The following is a 16,280-nucleotide window of genomic DNA, read 5'->3' as shown; positions in this document are numbered from 1 at the left end:
TATGTCAAATGCTCATCCAGATTGCAACGGATGCCACTCCTTCAAATAGCCTTGTTTTTTTACCTTGCTCTGTTGAGCACTACAACACTGAAATCAAATTGACAATATTGGTCTAACCCTCTTCTATGAATGAGAGTTGGGAGCTCTACCCATTACTCAGTCATTTCTACACTTCATTACATAAGCGTCACTCAACAGTAAAATGTACTTGGTCACAGTTATGCAGAAGACAGCAATTTTTCTCTTTCATGGAGGTGATCAGAGTGATTTCCTCTGGCCACCTGCATATTCTCAGTGTGAAACAGAAATCATGTGTAGGGCATGGCATTAGTTACCAAACGGTAAGTGGAAGAGTAAGACAGATTTTTTTTTTTACTGTACTTGAAAAAGCAAAGACTTAGAAGTGAGGAAGGAGTTAATCGTTGCAAAATACACAGTCATTTCCTGAGCTCTCTGGTTGGATGAGTACTAACTTTCAACTATTTCTAATTCTCCTCTGTCATTTAAGAGGCTTTCAAGCTGAACTGTACATCCCAGATGAGGTAAGGAGTATAGCTTTTCACTTCTTCATTGTTTATTCAAAATTGTTTTTCAGCGGAGTCAGATTCAGTCAAGAGTGGGTTTTTTCTCCCTCCTATTATTTGCATCTGAAGGGAGAACAAAGCTCATTGCAATCCAAGAAATATATGTATGTCTTTGCACCAGATGACTGTGAGCAGTAGGAATTAAGAACTGTTGGGCTTAATAATAGAGCAATGATAATAAATTCTAAATATGATGTACATATTTAGAAGTCAGAATTATAACAGCAAATACTGCAGTAAAAGAGAAAGAAAACTCTTACCACCACTTCACTGCACAAACCATTATCAAAATAAAAGGTTTTCAGGTGCTCAATTTGCCTTAGTGAAGGGGGTACTAAAAATCATAGTGCGTCTTCAACCATGTTTTTAAAAGGAGGAAGAATGATCTTTTATGTACTAGGGGAGGAAAAAGAAGTAGAACCCATCGGGGTCTTTTGATGCAAAACAACCAAACTCAGACAGAAAGGCACCAGAAAAAAGTCTTGTAACACGGTGCACTCTTGCATACTGTATTGTCATCTCTTTATAGACAGGGAAAGAGATTATTTGTGTGAAGGTTATATTTTTTTAATAGTTCAGAAACAAGCATAAAACAGCCATTGTAGGCAGTTATTCTAATAATGTGCTGTGACTACATCACCATACAGAAAGTGCAATTGTATGTGCCGTGGGGGTCCCTGCTTGAAGTCAAACACTGAATACTCAGGCTTTTGGCATTTGTGTTTTTTTAAGTCTTTGCTTCTAACTAGTTTTAATGTTTAGACATTGGCTTCTTGAATGTTTGGTATAAACACTTTCTGGGTTTTATATATAGTGGTCATGAGAATCTAGTTAGGATTTTTAAATGCATTTGCTTGATTCAGATACGTAATTTCCATCCATTTTTGAACTTAATTTCTAAATCACTTCCACCATACTTGTGAGATTGCTGGTATGGTAGCACTTGAATCTCTGTAATGAATTTCACTCTTAACAGGTTCAATGAGCCACTGGAAGCTATGTCACTGCTTCTACAGGTGAGGAACTCAGATGAATCATAGTTGACCCTGGATTTTTGCCCTGGTATTCACAGCTCCCCAGTGCAGGCACTCTGATTAAGAATTCCAGGTCTTTGCTTGCAACCAGCTCTGTGTCAGCTTAGACATAACCATAAAGCATTCACAATTCTGCTAGGGAAGAAGCTATGACATGGGTACAAGCATTTGCATCAGCCTTAGTCTTCTCAGTTTGAACATCGATGCTAAGCAATTAGCTTTTCCTTACAGGCCTGTATGGCGCTAGCTGCTAAATACCTGCATCCTATGCTATAGCTTGCTAGAGGAAAGCTGGCTGAGGTGTGCCTACCCATCCTGCAGTCACATTTTCCAGTGTTGAGCATAGGCATGGCTCAACAGCTTTGTGTGGGAAGAGCAAACTGAACGAAGGCATACCCTGTCACCAAGCAGCAGCTTACCCACTGCTTCTGCCTTCAGTTTTTAGCATTCCTTCAGGTATGTTTTTTGACTGTCCTTCATTGTGGGTTTGGGCTAAACTCAGATGTATCTGTCTGTGCAGAGAATTTTGCTCTTACTGATGACTGCAAGCACAGAAAAGGGCAGCTTAGGTGATTTAAAATGTTTGCTCTTGGTGTTCTTTTTCAGCATCGCTATCTTTGATGTGGGAAAAGGGTGCACTGCTCATCTCTCTGTCAGAGGGAGGCACGTGTTATGTAGCAGTTATGTGTAACAGGATTGAAAATAAACAAACAGTAGAAAGGTCATTCTTTGTATGGTAAGTTTGGTCTCCCACAGTAAGTGCTGTATCTGGTCAAGTGGCTAGAGGGGAGAAACCCAGTACACAAAACCCAGCCTCAGGAAGTTATCTTGTGGTAGACTCCTCTGTCCTGCTCAAAAATAGACACATCAAGACTATGTCACAGTGCATTTAAAAGATGTGCTGGTGTTTTGCACACATTGTTTCCTAAAGAATTTACTTCATATTTGCATAGTTTCCCGATAAAAAGTTGTTTTCACGCAGAAGTTCAGAGGGCTTCACTGCTGAAAACTAATGTTTGCAAAGACTTCAAATGGACAGAAGGATGGCTTTCTTAACAGGCAGATTTATTGATACTGCTCTCATGTTCTTCATATTGTGCAAAAGGAACTTGAAATGTAGGTTTACCCAAAAAATTACTTCACAAAAATGGGAGTGTTTGGTCCTTGACTACTGCCTCCAAAATTGCTGGATGAAATGAGCTTATTTCATAAGTAAACATCCTTGGGATTGTTATTTGGGCTTGATTATTCTTATTGTCAGCTGTCAAATGGGAAGGTCAAGTTGATATTCTTCCTAGGCTTACTATTTACACATAGGAAACATGAGCGAGACTTAGTCTTAGAGTTAGGATTGTTATTATAAAATAGGTTTAAAGTGGATAATATAATCCAATTTTTGTCTAAATTTAGGTGCTAAGCAATCAGAAATATCCCATAGGATTAATTTTTTACATCTTTTAATCTGATAATGTCAGTTTGATCCAGTCTCTTTTCATATATTTTTTTATTGGAAGCTTTCTGTCCTTATGGAAATTTTCCATCAGAAGTTTTATTTTTCAGTGTGTGCTATTTAACTAAAGATATATACTCAGACAGAGAAAGAGAGAGAAAACTGTGTATGCTTCATGCAACAACTCAGTTCTTTAAACACTGGAGTTTAGGTCTCACTGATATCCTAAAGGAGGGATTCTGCCTTTTTGCATACAAACCAGTGAAGGTGCAAGTGTTGTTCAGGCTGAGGCAAGAGATCTATAAGCTTGGTCATCAAGAGGCGCACATTTTTGTCATGTTTTCACACTACTGCATGAGGAATTCAGGCTGAGAAACTGGTGAATTGGAAATCCTTGCTCTCCCAACTGCTGGTTAAGTCTTGAAAGCAGAACAGAAATTACACATTGCTATGGTCATAAGGAAACAGCTACGGTTACTTACTACCAGATACACTGCACCTGGTTCACATCGGTGAAAATAAGAAGGGAAAATACCAAGCCAATAAAAAGTATGCGCTCTTTTATCTTCATCTTCAGATCAGCATATTCTGCAGTTTTAGTACTCCCACTCAGGTATGTTTTACAGCTAGTAAACTATGTATCTAAAGCTATGAAAGACAGTGTTATCAGTGCTTCACTATTCATAATTATCTTAGATGTGTTCCTTTTAATATTTCTTTTCTTTTTTCTTTTTTTTAACAACTGGTTCTTAGAAGATTTCTTTTCCTTTCTGCAGCTCTTACTCATAGAGGAAATCTGATCTGCTGCAGCACGGAAACATCAGTGGTGACACGGCGAGACAAATTCCTTAGGGAGCTGCCTGTAAGTCTGATCAACATTTAAGATGAAAAGTTTTGCATTCTCTTTGGCAGGATGTTGCACACAGAGTTTAGTTGTATAACGTAATTGCTGTGGCAATAATGGAATATCCAGGAACACAAGGCTTTGCTTTGAGTAGGTGAGTAAGGACAAAGAAAGCAATAATCTTGTTAAGACATTTTTCTTTTTGTTCCTTCGTCCCCCACTCCTCCAACTTCTCAAAAACATGATTGGTCTTTGAGACCCTCTAAATCAGGACTGATTGAAATCCTGTTCTCTTAGGATCCTGGATGCACTGAGTAGACCTCATTTCAGCATCTGAAAGCTGTGAGAATAAGCCTTTTTTGTACTTTTGTCACTTCACCTCGTGACAGTTAAGTAGTGCAGAGATCAAATGGAAATCGTCCTGGAACACTTGTGGTGGTGAGAGATAGGGTAGGAAACTGTGGATAAGTAGGCACAGAAATGATGAGGGAAAGACAAAATAAAAGAGAAAAACTGGTAGTACAAACTTGAGTAGAGGAAGACAAAAGGTAGTGCCTGGACAGCAGTTAACAGGAGGAAGATCGAGTTTGGGTTACGTACTACTGATGATGAAAGCAGGATTGTAGAGGACAGCAGAACATAATCCTTTCATCTCTTTCCTTCAAATACTCAGAAGAAAACCCTGAAATACTCTGTTCTCTGTAAACTAAAAAAATAATTCTTGAAGGCAGAGCAGGTGTGTCTGCACCCTCTAGTGGTCTGGACAGAAAATATTTTTAACCAGCAGTAATTTTGTACTCCATCCATTTACTGGGACCAGTCATAACTGGATCTTTAGCTTATTTGACACATTTTTAATAACTATTTTCAGCCTCTGAAACTCGATGGCTGCATCCAAACTCCTTTTTGGGAATGGTCTTGTCTGTCATAACTCCTAAACTATACAAGAGAGGTTGTGTGTGGCCCAGTCTTTTGAGGGAGCATTAGCTGGTGCAAGACAAAACTGTGCCAGCACTGTAACAGCCCAAGCAATTGAATTTCATGGCCTAAGCCCTTGTTCTGATAGTGTTTAATTTAGTAATATTGACATACTATTGATGTAGTAAAATCTCACTTTTGCATGTGGTACATTCCTCAGAGTCCTAAGTGTAAATATTCCAGAATAATACTTCAGCACAAAATATAAATGAACAGTCCATTTAGAGGGAGACCATTGCCAGTCTCCTTGTTCAGCTCTCACCTACTTACTGCTGGAGAACATATGCTGACTGAGATGTAGGACTACAGGAAAAAGTAACCTTGTGATTGTAGTAACTGAGTGATGTTCCAGGAAATAAGATCCTGCCACTGACTGTACCTGAAAGTAGATGCTGAGAAAAGTGTGTGAGATGCTGAGAAAAGATCACCTCCATAAGAAAAGAATACATGGGACATACCTGAAATGGAGCTGGAATGGAACTTCAGAGCTTCAGCTACAAACAGCGAAAATTCTAATTCATCCTCTGACTACTAGGGAGTTATACTATAATAGTTGCTTCTTATAATGTAACATAGCAGTACTTAATATACTTAAGGAAAAGTATAGAGCAGATATCCATTTACAGTAATAGAACAACTAGATTTTGGCAGGGCTGAGTGGGCCAGCCTGGTGCCAATAAGAAGCATGCTTAAAGCACATCACTGAGACTGTGTTTCTTCTTTACTAATAAAAATACTTTCTTTTCAAGACATCAAGGAATGGGGAACAGTGTAATTCCTCCTCTAGAGCACTCTCTCAGGAGAAAGAACATGCACACTCAAGACTGTCTTTGAAAAGTATTTAAAGGCTAATCCACCTCCTTCCTTGCTAGCTAGATAGTATGCTAGAAAGTATGGTCTGGGCTGAATTGCACCTGGCCAGTAGAAGCTGAAAGAGCAAGCAGAAGAGGACAAAAAAGAAGCAGAGGCTTGAAATACCATTCAGCTAGAAGGACAAAGACCTCATGTCTAGTCTAGTCCTCAAAGATATGATTTCACAGTAGTCACTGGATAACTCCAAGCATCAATCTAAAGAGCAAATTCCAGGCCACGTCCACTATCCAACACTTGATGACTGTCTCTGTCACTAGACTAGAGAATCTCTTGTCCTCCTACATGACATTTTCATCTTTTCTTTAGTTTTGTATTGATAATTTTTTATTGCACATCTCTGATGTGAAATATGGCAGTACCCAGAAGCCTTGTGGTTAATCTCCTGCTCTGATAGTAAAGCCCATTGTCAGACTTGGGAGGCAGCTTAGGGCATCTATTTCCTGACATTAACTGCTACTTATCATTTAGAGAGGGAAGGGAAGTGTTTGTCTTGGATCAATCACCTTAAAACTTTGGAGCAAAGAAAATTTGGTCCCCAGAAAGAAAAGGCAACATGAGATTTTAATAAAAGGAAGTTTGACAAAGAGATTTAAGGCTCAAGTCCTCCAGTAGTTTTTTCTGTGTGAGAGAGGGTGTTCTATGAGACTCTTTAAGATTTTTTTGTTTTAGTCAAGTTTTCATGTTTTTAAGGCTCATCCATCACCTGCTCTGGATGACCTATGTTTGCAGCATGCGAGCTGACTTCACACTGTTCTTTGTCATTTTGCTGACTTTTTCAGACCTCATTCTGAGACACCTAAGCCTTCATTGGTGCCTTAATCCTTCCACTGATGTGATGCTCATCTTGCAGAGCTTGAAATTCTGTTTCAGATTTGGCTTCAAGGGATTAAATTCTTATAAACAGGCATCAGCTCTGAGTTCCTAATTTTCAAATGCTTATTCAATGACACCTGGATCTAACTTTCACAGGTATTGAGTACTCACAAATCCAGATATGCTCAATGGAAATTTGGCTTTGAATCAGTTACATTTTATGTAAAGCCAAATGTGCTTAGAAATCAGGTCCTAGGCAACTCATGGTCTTCATTCCTCACTTTTTCTAATATAAAGCTAAATAGTCTTCATATTAGAGGAAGGCTGCAAAGTAGAATTTTGCAGGTCTTTTCAAAGCACTTTGATGCTACAACACTGGGTACCACAAAAATGTCCATAAATCAGATATTTATTTAGTATTTAGGACAAGCGCTTGAACAGTGTACTGTACATGGGGCACAGTGTCGCTCATTGAACAATGAGGAGAAAAAACCCTAAATCTTACTGATGGGGTATTTTGTCTTTGGAAAATTGCTGAGAGGGTATTGGTTCCAACAAAGACTAAGTGGAAATGTTTAAACTTGTCCATTTTCCAACCTGAAACTTGTAGAGTTTCTTGGCAGCTGGCCTTATCTGTTGTCTTCAGCTTATTGACTTTCACCATTTCACTAGTAGGATCGTAAAACTGCAAAGCAACCAGGGGAATCTGCTGAAGAAGATCTGGATCCCAGGTTGTTCAGCTGTTTATTTGTTCAGGCTGCTAGAACAGTAACCTTGCTGAGGTATATGAGCATTGCGAGTATTTCAACAAGGAAGGGAAAGATATTTTCATAAGGGACACCTTCCCCTCCCATGAATCCCAAGTCTCTGTGCAGCTGGTGATCTCAGTTGCATAGTGCTTAAATATTCAGTGCACTGATCAGAACTGTTGGGGTCTTTAGAAATACTTAGTTATTCAAAACGTTTGCAGCCTATCCATGATTGCAACTAACAGAAGTTGACTGCTAGCACATAAATGTGAGACCGAGTTAAGCAGAAGCAAGATAACCCCTTAAGCTAAGCTAAACACTGCTTCATGCATTGCATAAAACATCTCTTTATCAGCCCAATTAGTGACCTAAATCTGCAAACCCTTGTCATAGAAAATATCTGGAACCCACTCTTTCACATGAAGATGTGCCTTCTTAGTCATACATTTCTCCTGTGGGGTATAGAGTTATTTTAAACATCTCTAAGAGGATGAAGAATGAAGTTTCCTGCTACATGTCTGGCTTTTGTGACCTCAGCAATTCTCAGCTGTGCAGATACATAATCTTAAAATCTGGTCTTGGTGGATAAAATAGCCTCACACACTCATCACTTAGGTGTTTCAGGTTCAGTGTGTGTTAAGCATTTGAGATTTATAATCATTATACGAAATCTGATTTTGCAGCTTTTAAGATGAAAATTCTCCACCAGCAGCACTTTGAGAAACTAACAGGCTATGGCAGTTTTACATGTTATAGTAGTCTGACAGGTTTGCTCAACTCACATGTCAATTCCTCCTAATGTTTGTGGGCTAAGTACATGATTACTTCCACACAAGAGGGGCAGAGATCATAACTAATATGGGTATCAGTATCAATAATATAGATGGTTGGTCTGCTCTGGGCTTGTAAATGTTTACACTGAATGGAGTGAATTCTCGGCACCTCCAAGTTTTTGCTGCTGCAGTACTGTGAAAACAAAGTCTGAAGTCTCTCACAGCAGTGACTGGGAGTCACTAGGTTATATGGGGAACACCAACATGTGGAAAGATGATTCCTACGCCATTTAGCAGTAGGAAAGCAGAGAGAGACAAATTGTACTACAGAAATATCAGCTCCTTTGGTTGTACCTGCTTTTCTGACTGCTCTAACTTGTCCTTAGGACTAGTGTAGTCATGAGTGTAGAGGAAAAAATAAATAGAAACATAGAATCATGTAATTGTTTTGGTTGGAAAAGACCCTTGAGATCATCGAGTCCAACCCTTAACCCAGCACTGCCAAGTCTGCCACTAAACCCTGTCCCCCAAGTACCACATCTACATGTCTTTTAATTACCTCCGAGGATGGTGAATCCACCACTTCCCTGGACAGCCTGTTCCAATGCCTGACAACCCTTTCAGTATCCAATTTAAACCTACCCTGGCACAACTTGAGGTCATTTCCTCTTGTCCTAACACTTGCTACTTGAGAAGAGAGACTGGCTCCCACTTCATTACAACCTCACTTCAGCTAGTTGTAGAGAGTGATAAGGTGGTCCCTGACCTTCCTTTTCTCCAGAGTCAACACTCCACCACTCCTAGTGAGACTTGTGCTCCAGACTCCTCCTTAACTCTATTGCCCTTCTCTGGTCACTCTTCAGCACCTCAATGTCTTTATTGTAGTAAGGGGCCGAAAACTGGGCACATGCTTACTTCAAAAGAGCATGTGCACACATGGAGATTTGACTTCCTCAAGTTTGAAATAAAAATCATAATGTTGCAATAAAATCATAATGTTTGCAATAAAAATTATAATGTTGCAACTTGCCATTGCCAAGCATTTCACTGTTTGCACTAATATGCTACAGAAACTATAAATGCTCACCTACCCACACCTGCCTCAACAAAGGAAAACATTTGTCACCTTCCATATATCACCAGCTTAAACTTCTAGTAAATCTGAAGAAATAAGTAGGGCTTTGTGTACAAAGGAATGGCCAGAAATTTAAAGTGTGCCAGGTGTTAGAAATTAAGGCATGCTTCTATATCGAAGATATTTTGTGTCCACCTGTGCACCCAAGAGAGTTGAATGTTAAATATTCTCACTTCCTCTTCCCTTCAATGGGAGATAAATGTATTCACAGTGTCTTGGTCCACTTATAGGTCTGTCATATATTGAGTCAAGCAGGATTTGGTGTAGGATTTGCAAATTGATATTTGACACAGAATGAAATACTCTACCTTCCATTCTGAGCTACATCTCCATTGCTTTGATCCCAGGATGAAAAAAGGAAGATTGAAAAGCATTTTGAACAGTTAGGATGAGACTCACAGTGTCGCTTTCCCATAAGGGGAAATCACACCAACAAGTGGGGCTCCAGTGGCACTGTGGGCAGTAGAAAACACTATTTTCTTACTACAGATCTGTGACTTACAATAGATTACTGCATAATGAAGATTGTCATTATTGTCGTTGTACTTATCTATAGCCTTCTCCTGAGTTACAACCATGACGCACAAAAAACCATATGCAGTTGCAGTAATCAGGGAAAGGAATTAAAAAACATTAGGTAGAATTACAAATTTCTGAATGCCAGGCTTTCATCCAGCCAGCCAAATAATTTATGCAATGCCCAGAAACATAGGTTATCTTGTGATCATCCTTTATCAACTCATTCGCATTTATTGAGGAAGAGAGGGAAAATACAGACCCATGAATATAGACCAAAGATACTTTTCAAACAAAGCTCAGCAGCAGCTGGACTCAGTAGTTCTTTGGGTTTTGTTTATATTCTTACTTCTAAATTAATGACAAAGTGAACAAGTGGAATTGTTTCATACCTGATCTGGATGACAATCACCCAGGATTCCCACACTCCCTTCTGGATTCTCCCGTATCACATCCTTCCTCTACAGATGAGGTCACATGCTCACCCACAGACGTAATTTGTCAGGTAAGAAGGTGTACTGAAATACCAGAGTCTTTCACTTTTAAGTCCAAGCAGCCTACCTTGTTTCTGTGAAAAGTATTTATTGACTGGCTCCTAGAAACCATTGCGTCGCCCAGCACCTCAATGCATGTTGTCCCCACTATGCTCCACCAAGTCCTGGTCGTTGCCTTTCATTTCTGCAGCCCAGTGACATTACTTTCTTCTGGGAAGAAGACAAACAAGTCTTCCCTGAAATAGATTCAGGCTGTGCTTTCTATGTCAACATTAATTCCTCAGTGCTCTCCTCCTCCAGAGAAATGCTCTGTAGAGACTGGTAGGTGCTTATTTCCCTTTTTGAGATCTGGGTTGAAGCTTAAGTCTTTTGATGTGTAATGATCAACGGCATTCAAAATAGATAGCTAATAGATGCTGGTAAATAAAAATATTACAGACTGTTACTTGCTGTCTTATTGCTTCATGCACAAGTGTTAAATGGGATTATACAGAAGCAGAAAGTTAAGCTTGCAGCAATTAAACTACTAAAGCTCTGAAGATCAAGATGAAATGTTTTTAATTTTATCAATGTATTTATTTTATATTAATTTTATTCACATATATTTCACTTATTAAATAAACTTCTATTAAACTGTCTAATCTAAATCCTTTCCACAACCACTCATGCGGGTGAAAAATGATACCATAGATTTTGGCAATGTTCTAAGTATGGACAGTTATGAATGACAGCACTTTTTTTAACACATTTGCAAGACACATTGACTTTAGCATTAGTGGTGTGTGGGGGGGTTTGTTTTGTTTTGTTTTTTGGGGTTTTTTTTTGTATCTTAGGGCTACAAAGATTGTACTGCTGCTGAATCACTAATGTCAATGATGAAAAATGGCAAGAGTATTTCCTCAGTGAAGAAACAGCCTAATATATTATAACTTATTAAAAGCCACCATAGGATTCTCAGATCAAAACTACATAGTATGTAAATGTTCTTTGCAAACCATTTTGTGCTTATCTCTTTAACACTGACAGTTCAGCTGTCTTTCATGGCAAAACCCAAGGGAAATTACTTTAATGTTCTTGCTGTGTTTTATATACTTTTGAACTAATCAATCTCAAATTAAATAAGTGGGTAGAAAAAATGGTGCTATCCTGCACTTTAAAGTTTTGGAAACCTATCCCTTCTCTCATTATTACAAATAATCCCTTCATGTTTCATTCTGGATGGGTGAGAAAACTGCTTTTTTTTTTTTTTCTGAAAGTGCAGTATTTCCATTTCCGAAGTTCTCATTATGGTTTCCACTAGTTCTGAACACCTCCACCCCAAAGAAAAAAAATCAAACACCTAGTTTGGGGCTCTTCTGTGTTGTTTATATACTCTGTCTAAAATCTTATCAAGTTTTTTAACTTCTTTCGGTGCTTAAAAGCAGATTGTTTTAACCACTACTTCCTCATTTCTCCTCCCTTCCTCTTAACTCTTTAATATAGAATCTCTACTTATGCTTTTCTACTTTGTTTACAGTCTGTGCATAGTTGGATCTATGCATCTTCCCAACCAACTGGAAGTATGAAAGTCAAGCAAAATTCCAGGCAGCTTTTAATCAGAAAAGCACAACAGGGTTAGAGTTGCCAACAATTTGGTAGGAGGGACAGCAGGGAGAGAGTGTTAGGCTGTTACCACTGAGAATTCTATGGTCTTCTCATTCATCCTTCTGATAGAGTTTTATTTTGACAAGCCTACATCACAGATTGCATCACACTTCCACCAAATAACACTAAAAATGACCTAATCATCTGCTGCAAAAACAACACAAGAAGTCAAGCATGGCTGTGCAACAAGACATAGCCCTATTTCACTCCTTCCTGCCTGTCAGGAGGGAAAGATACATGGGCACTCAGAGAGGTGATGTGCAGTGAAGGCATCACACCCATCTGCCAGACTCAGCCTCAATCATTCCTGCAGGTTCCTTATATCCAGACAACTCTGTCTGGGAGAATGGTACAAAAATGCAGATTTGAGCTGTGTAGCTTTTCTCTGCTGAATGCCTTTCGTAGTCTGCTGGGACAGGATATTTTTTCTCAAGGAGTTTAGCAAGGAAAGAGTTAAAATGTCAGCAGACATTTTCACTCCATGATCTGGAAGACTGATTAGCTGATTGAGTGGCAGTACATTATGAAAGACTTGCCAGGACTTTTGACCCAGAGAAAAATCATTGGGATTGCTGTAAAGGCAGGAAAGCAAGTACTTTTGCTTGACTGTCATTGAGTCCCACAACGCAGGCAATCCATCCAAGGAAGAACTACACTCAACAAGGGATGATTTATCTAGGAGAAAAGGAGATTCTTCATTCCAGCCTCACACTAAAGAGAAAAGTTTTCGTCACAGGCAGAATTTCAATATCAGACCTTATTTCTAACATTTAAAAAGGCCTTTAGGAGCCTAAAAACTCTCTTGTCATCACTGTAAGTGCCGAAACTCAAGGCTGAGGTCTTCAACCACCCAGTTTTTGCTGAGTGCCCAATATCAAAACTATGAATCCCAGTCTCTTAAGTGTTCAGAAGCCCATGTATCCTAATACCCAGCTCACAGCTGTTGAGTGGAAGGGCGACTGGGGGAAGACTGTTCCTTGTGCTGTATCCGCTTGCAGACCAAGTACACCATAAACAGTCAAAACACTTTTTGGAGACTGTATCCTGCATGGGATACAGCCAGAAGAAAGGCAGCAATGGCATGTGCCCTTTAATCCTGTGGATAATTAGGGCACTCTTTATAGACTAAGGATGTTTACCTAACCTGATTGGAACCAATCACTCTTGCAGAAACGCATTAACCACCATGTTAAATCTATTTCTATACAACTCATTTTTACTCTTGCGCCTGAATTTGTTCCAGTTTTCATGGTGCAACTCGGACATGAAGTCCATAGATGAGAAACACAAACTGCAGTGTTTTTTGTTCAGTACCTGAGAGGAGAAGACATCCAATCTGCGGTTCCTATTTCTATGCAATTTATGTTTTAAATGAAGTGACTAACAGAGGCAGGAGGTGTAGATTTAAAATTCATTATTCTGAAGATAGTAATAAATGCATATCTCCCACAACCCCATTGAATATTATTCGGGAAAAGCGAACAATACTGTTGTTGCTGGTTCAGATTAATCCATTTTTTATGAGGTAACACTGGTGCAAGCATCTCACTGCAGGAGAAATTTCAGTTGAAATACATGGTTGTATCTAGAGGTCTCCTTTAATCCCTTAGCAAAGTGTTAAAAGCTGAAGCTTTCTCACTGATCAAGGCATTTCCTGTTGACTAGTTTGCTTGCTTCTCAGAGTTATGGTGTTCTGGATGTCATGATAAAATATCTAATTGTGAGCCAAAGAGGTATGGGGATACGATTGCATTATTGTGATTCATGTAGGAAAATAAAATCCACTACCTATAAAGAAACACTTTTCAATTTTGATAATCCATTTGCAAAGTTTCATTATTTGGGTAACAGAATTTAAGGTACAAGAAAGTGTTCAATTTGAAAAGAAAAATATCTGAACATAATTTTGACATATGCAATCCCTTCATAATCAACATTTAAAAATTTGGCACAAAAATTCATTAAATAACTTTCTGTCATAGCTTTTGGTCAATTTCATCAAGTTTACTGCATTGTTTTAAGAAGTTATAGAAATTTTTGCAGAAATTGTGGCATAAGAGATCTTGATACCTTGTCTGGAAAAAATGTAGTTATAAACCATGAGAACAAGTCCATTGATTTCAGAGATTTAATATTAGTTAATCGGATGAATAATTTCTGTAAAACTGGATACAGAAGATATCTAACTTCTTGAAGCATTCTAGAAAAGAATGGAAAAAATCTTCTAACTAAATGGGTAGTGAATTACAGAAAGTTTTAATCTCAGAATAAGCCTGCAAGTATGTTTTTTACAGATTGCTTCTTCAGTTTAATAAAAGCAGGTCCTGTGCACGCAATTTCAAAAGCCACTTACAGTGTTTTCTGTATAACTCTTGCAGTATACAAAGCAAGACACTAATATTTCTTGAATCATCAGCAGAAAGGTAACTAATCAGTGCAAAGATACTGGTATTATTTAAAAAAAAAACTAGAGTAGGAAAGTGACTGTTCAAAAGGCATCAAGCAAGTGAAAGAGAGAGCACTGGCATTGAAGACCATCTGCTTATCATCCTCAAGAACATGCCTACAGTCTTATCAACTCTCAGAAGAGTCCTGATTCTTAATCATCTACCTCTTGTAATTGCAAGGTGGGTTTTTCACAAAGAGAAACAAAGAAGTTGATAACATTTTCATCTTCTTATTGACATGGCTTTCAGCAGGAGTGATAATGAGGAAGCTCGTTATGTTTTCCTCAGTCCACTTCAACTGTCACTTTAGAAGTACCCTTGGAGTGCCAGAGCCATCCTTTTATGCAGGCATGTTCAATAATGTGACTTCTTACTTTAGTATAGAAAATCATAGTGCCTTGGATATCTGCTATTGCAGCAAGGTCACTGCCATACAGATCTCCTGGTCAAAATATCATTGCATCCTTTCCATCTACAGTTTTGGCAGCAGGAGACAAGCTTCCTTTTGCTTTTGCAGAAGGATGCATGGAAACCAGACAGAAATGCTACTGCTAAAGACTGAGTCCTCAAAAATATTTGGATGCCTACTTCCTTTTGGGGACTTAAGCTAAAATCTTCATATTTTCCAAATATACCAGGTGTGTAAAGAAACTAGAAAAAAAGAGCAATAACTACTATTAATACAAATGGTAATGTAAGGAGTTGGCATGTGATAAGACCTAAAAATAGGAGACTAGTATAAATACTTATTCATCTAACAAGTAGTCTGTCTTGTGACTAGTGTGACCATTTCAAAATATTTCCTGTTGTGATCATAAAACCCTTAAAAAGAAAGGATATGTTTAAGCTGGTGAATTTCTAGATGTCTTTTAATAGTCTTGGTAAAAAAAAAAAAGCATAGATTTCTTTTACATTAAAGAAACATGTAAACAAAACTAAATAACAAACCTTGAGGGTTTTGTGTAGGTTAGCTCATATCATGCTGTAACAGAATGCTCTAAAAACTATCAGCCTAGGCAGTACAAACACAAGAAACTTTTACGTGCAGTTTATACTACATCTTAGAAGCATCTACAGAGATGGTGTGGGAAGGAGGGAGGTTTGAACTGAGGAAATTGCTTTAGAAATTTGGTTTTTTTGTGTGTAATTTTTTTAAGAGTTTCCGAGAATTGAAAGAGGAACCTGCACTGAGCAGCTAGTCCTTACTTGTACAAAACTTTCCCCACATCATGTGATGAAACATATTTTATCACTGCAGCCTTATCTTTAGTATCTGAGATGTTAGGGCACTACGGTTTGCTCATATGTATTGATGGATGGGACTAGAAGTGATTTTCAGAATTTATTTTGCCTTTCCAGACTCTTTTACGAAGTCTTTATTAAATCACAATCCCCAAGAAAATGGATTTATTTTTAAGTTTAAAACTCAGCTTTCCTTTTCTTCATCCCTCTCTTTGTATGTGTGTATGACGATCTGGCAAAGTGAGTGACAGAAATACACGGAGAAAAAGGAAGGATACTAAAGCTGCTCTCCTGAAATGTACATTGCCTTTATGTTTTTATAAAAGTCTTCCTGGGATATCAAAATAAAAAAGACTCAGTTCTGGTTCCTTCATATCCCTGAACGAGTTTCAAAACACTGGCCTTTTCCATCATTTGCTTGCCAAACCCCATTACAACCCCTATGAGATGTAAATGCTAAGTGACTGTCACAGACATGGGTGACTCTGTCTCACCTGCCCCAGTTGGCCTCTCCACTGCCAAGCTGATGCCACATGGAGACACTAGCTGGCCACCATGTGTATGTGAAGAAAGTGTGTCCAGGTTTCAGGTGATTTCAGCAGGGATGGGGAGAGCATAGTCTTGACAGCCTTGTGGGAAAACCCCAAGATGGTCCTGATTCCCTGAACTTTCCTAAGAACAAGAACAAGCAATGAGTGCCAAAA

The 16,280-nt window shown here is 38.6% G+C and overlaps 1 protein-coding gene across 4 annotated transcripts in view; it reads left to right on the top strand.

Moving 5' to 3' along the window:
• Positions 1-375: 375 nt before the first annotated feature.
• Positions 376-16,280, top strand: part of P2RY8 (P2Y receptor family member 8) — a 32,311-nt gene continuing 16,406 nt past the window's right edge. For 2 of the 4 annotated variants that reach the window (XM_071548196.1, XM_071548205.1), the window contains exons 1-3: positions 376-542; positions 1,561-1,600; positions 3,845-3,930. The gene's annotated coding sequence lies outside the window, so the exon portion shown is untranslated. Of the gene's footprint in view, positions 543-1,560; positions 1,601-2,224; positions 2,355-3,844; positions 3,931-16,280 lie in introns of all 4 variants that reach the window. The other 2 variants (XM_071548223.1, XM_071548213.1) reach the window with 2 other exon arrangements.

The sequence above is a fragment of the Pithys albifrons genome, chromosome 1, assembly GCF_047495875.1.
Source record: "Pithys albifrons albifrons isolate INPA30051 chromosome 1, PitAlb_v1, whole genome shotgun sequence".
In the NCBI taxonomy this organism is placed as follows: domain Eukaryota; kingdom Metazoa; phylum Chordata; class Aves; order Passeriformes; family Thamnophilidae; genus Pithys; species Pithys albifrons.
The sequence above is the reverse complement of the archived record's forward strand: the minus strand, read 5'-3'. Positions and strand labels throughout refer to the sequence as shown.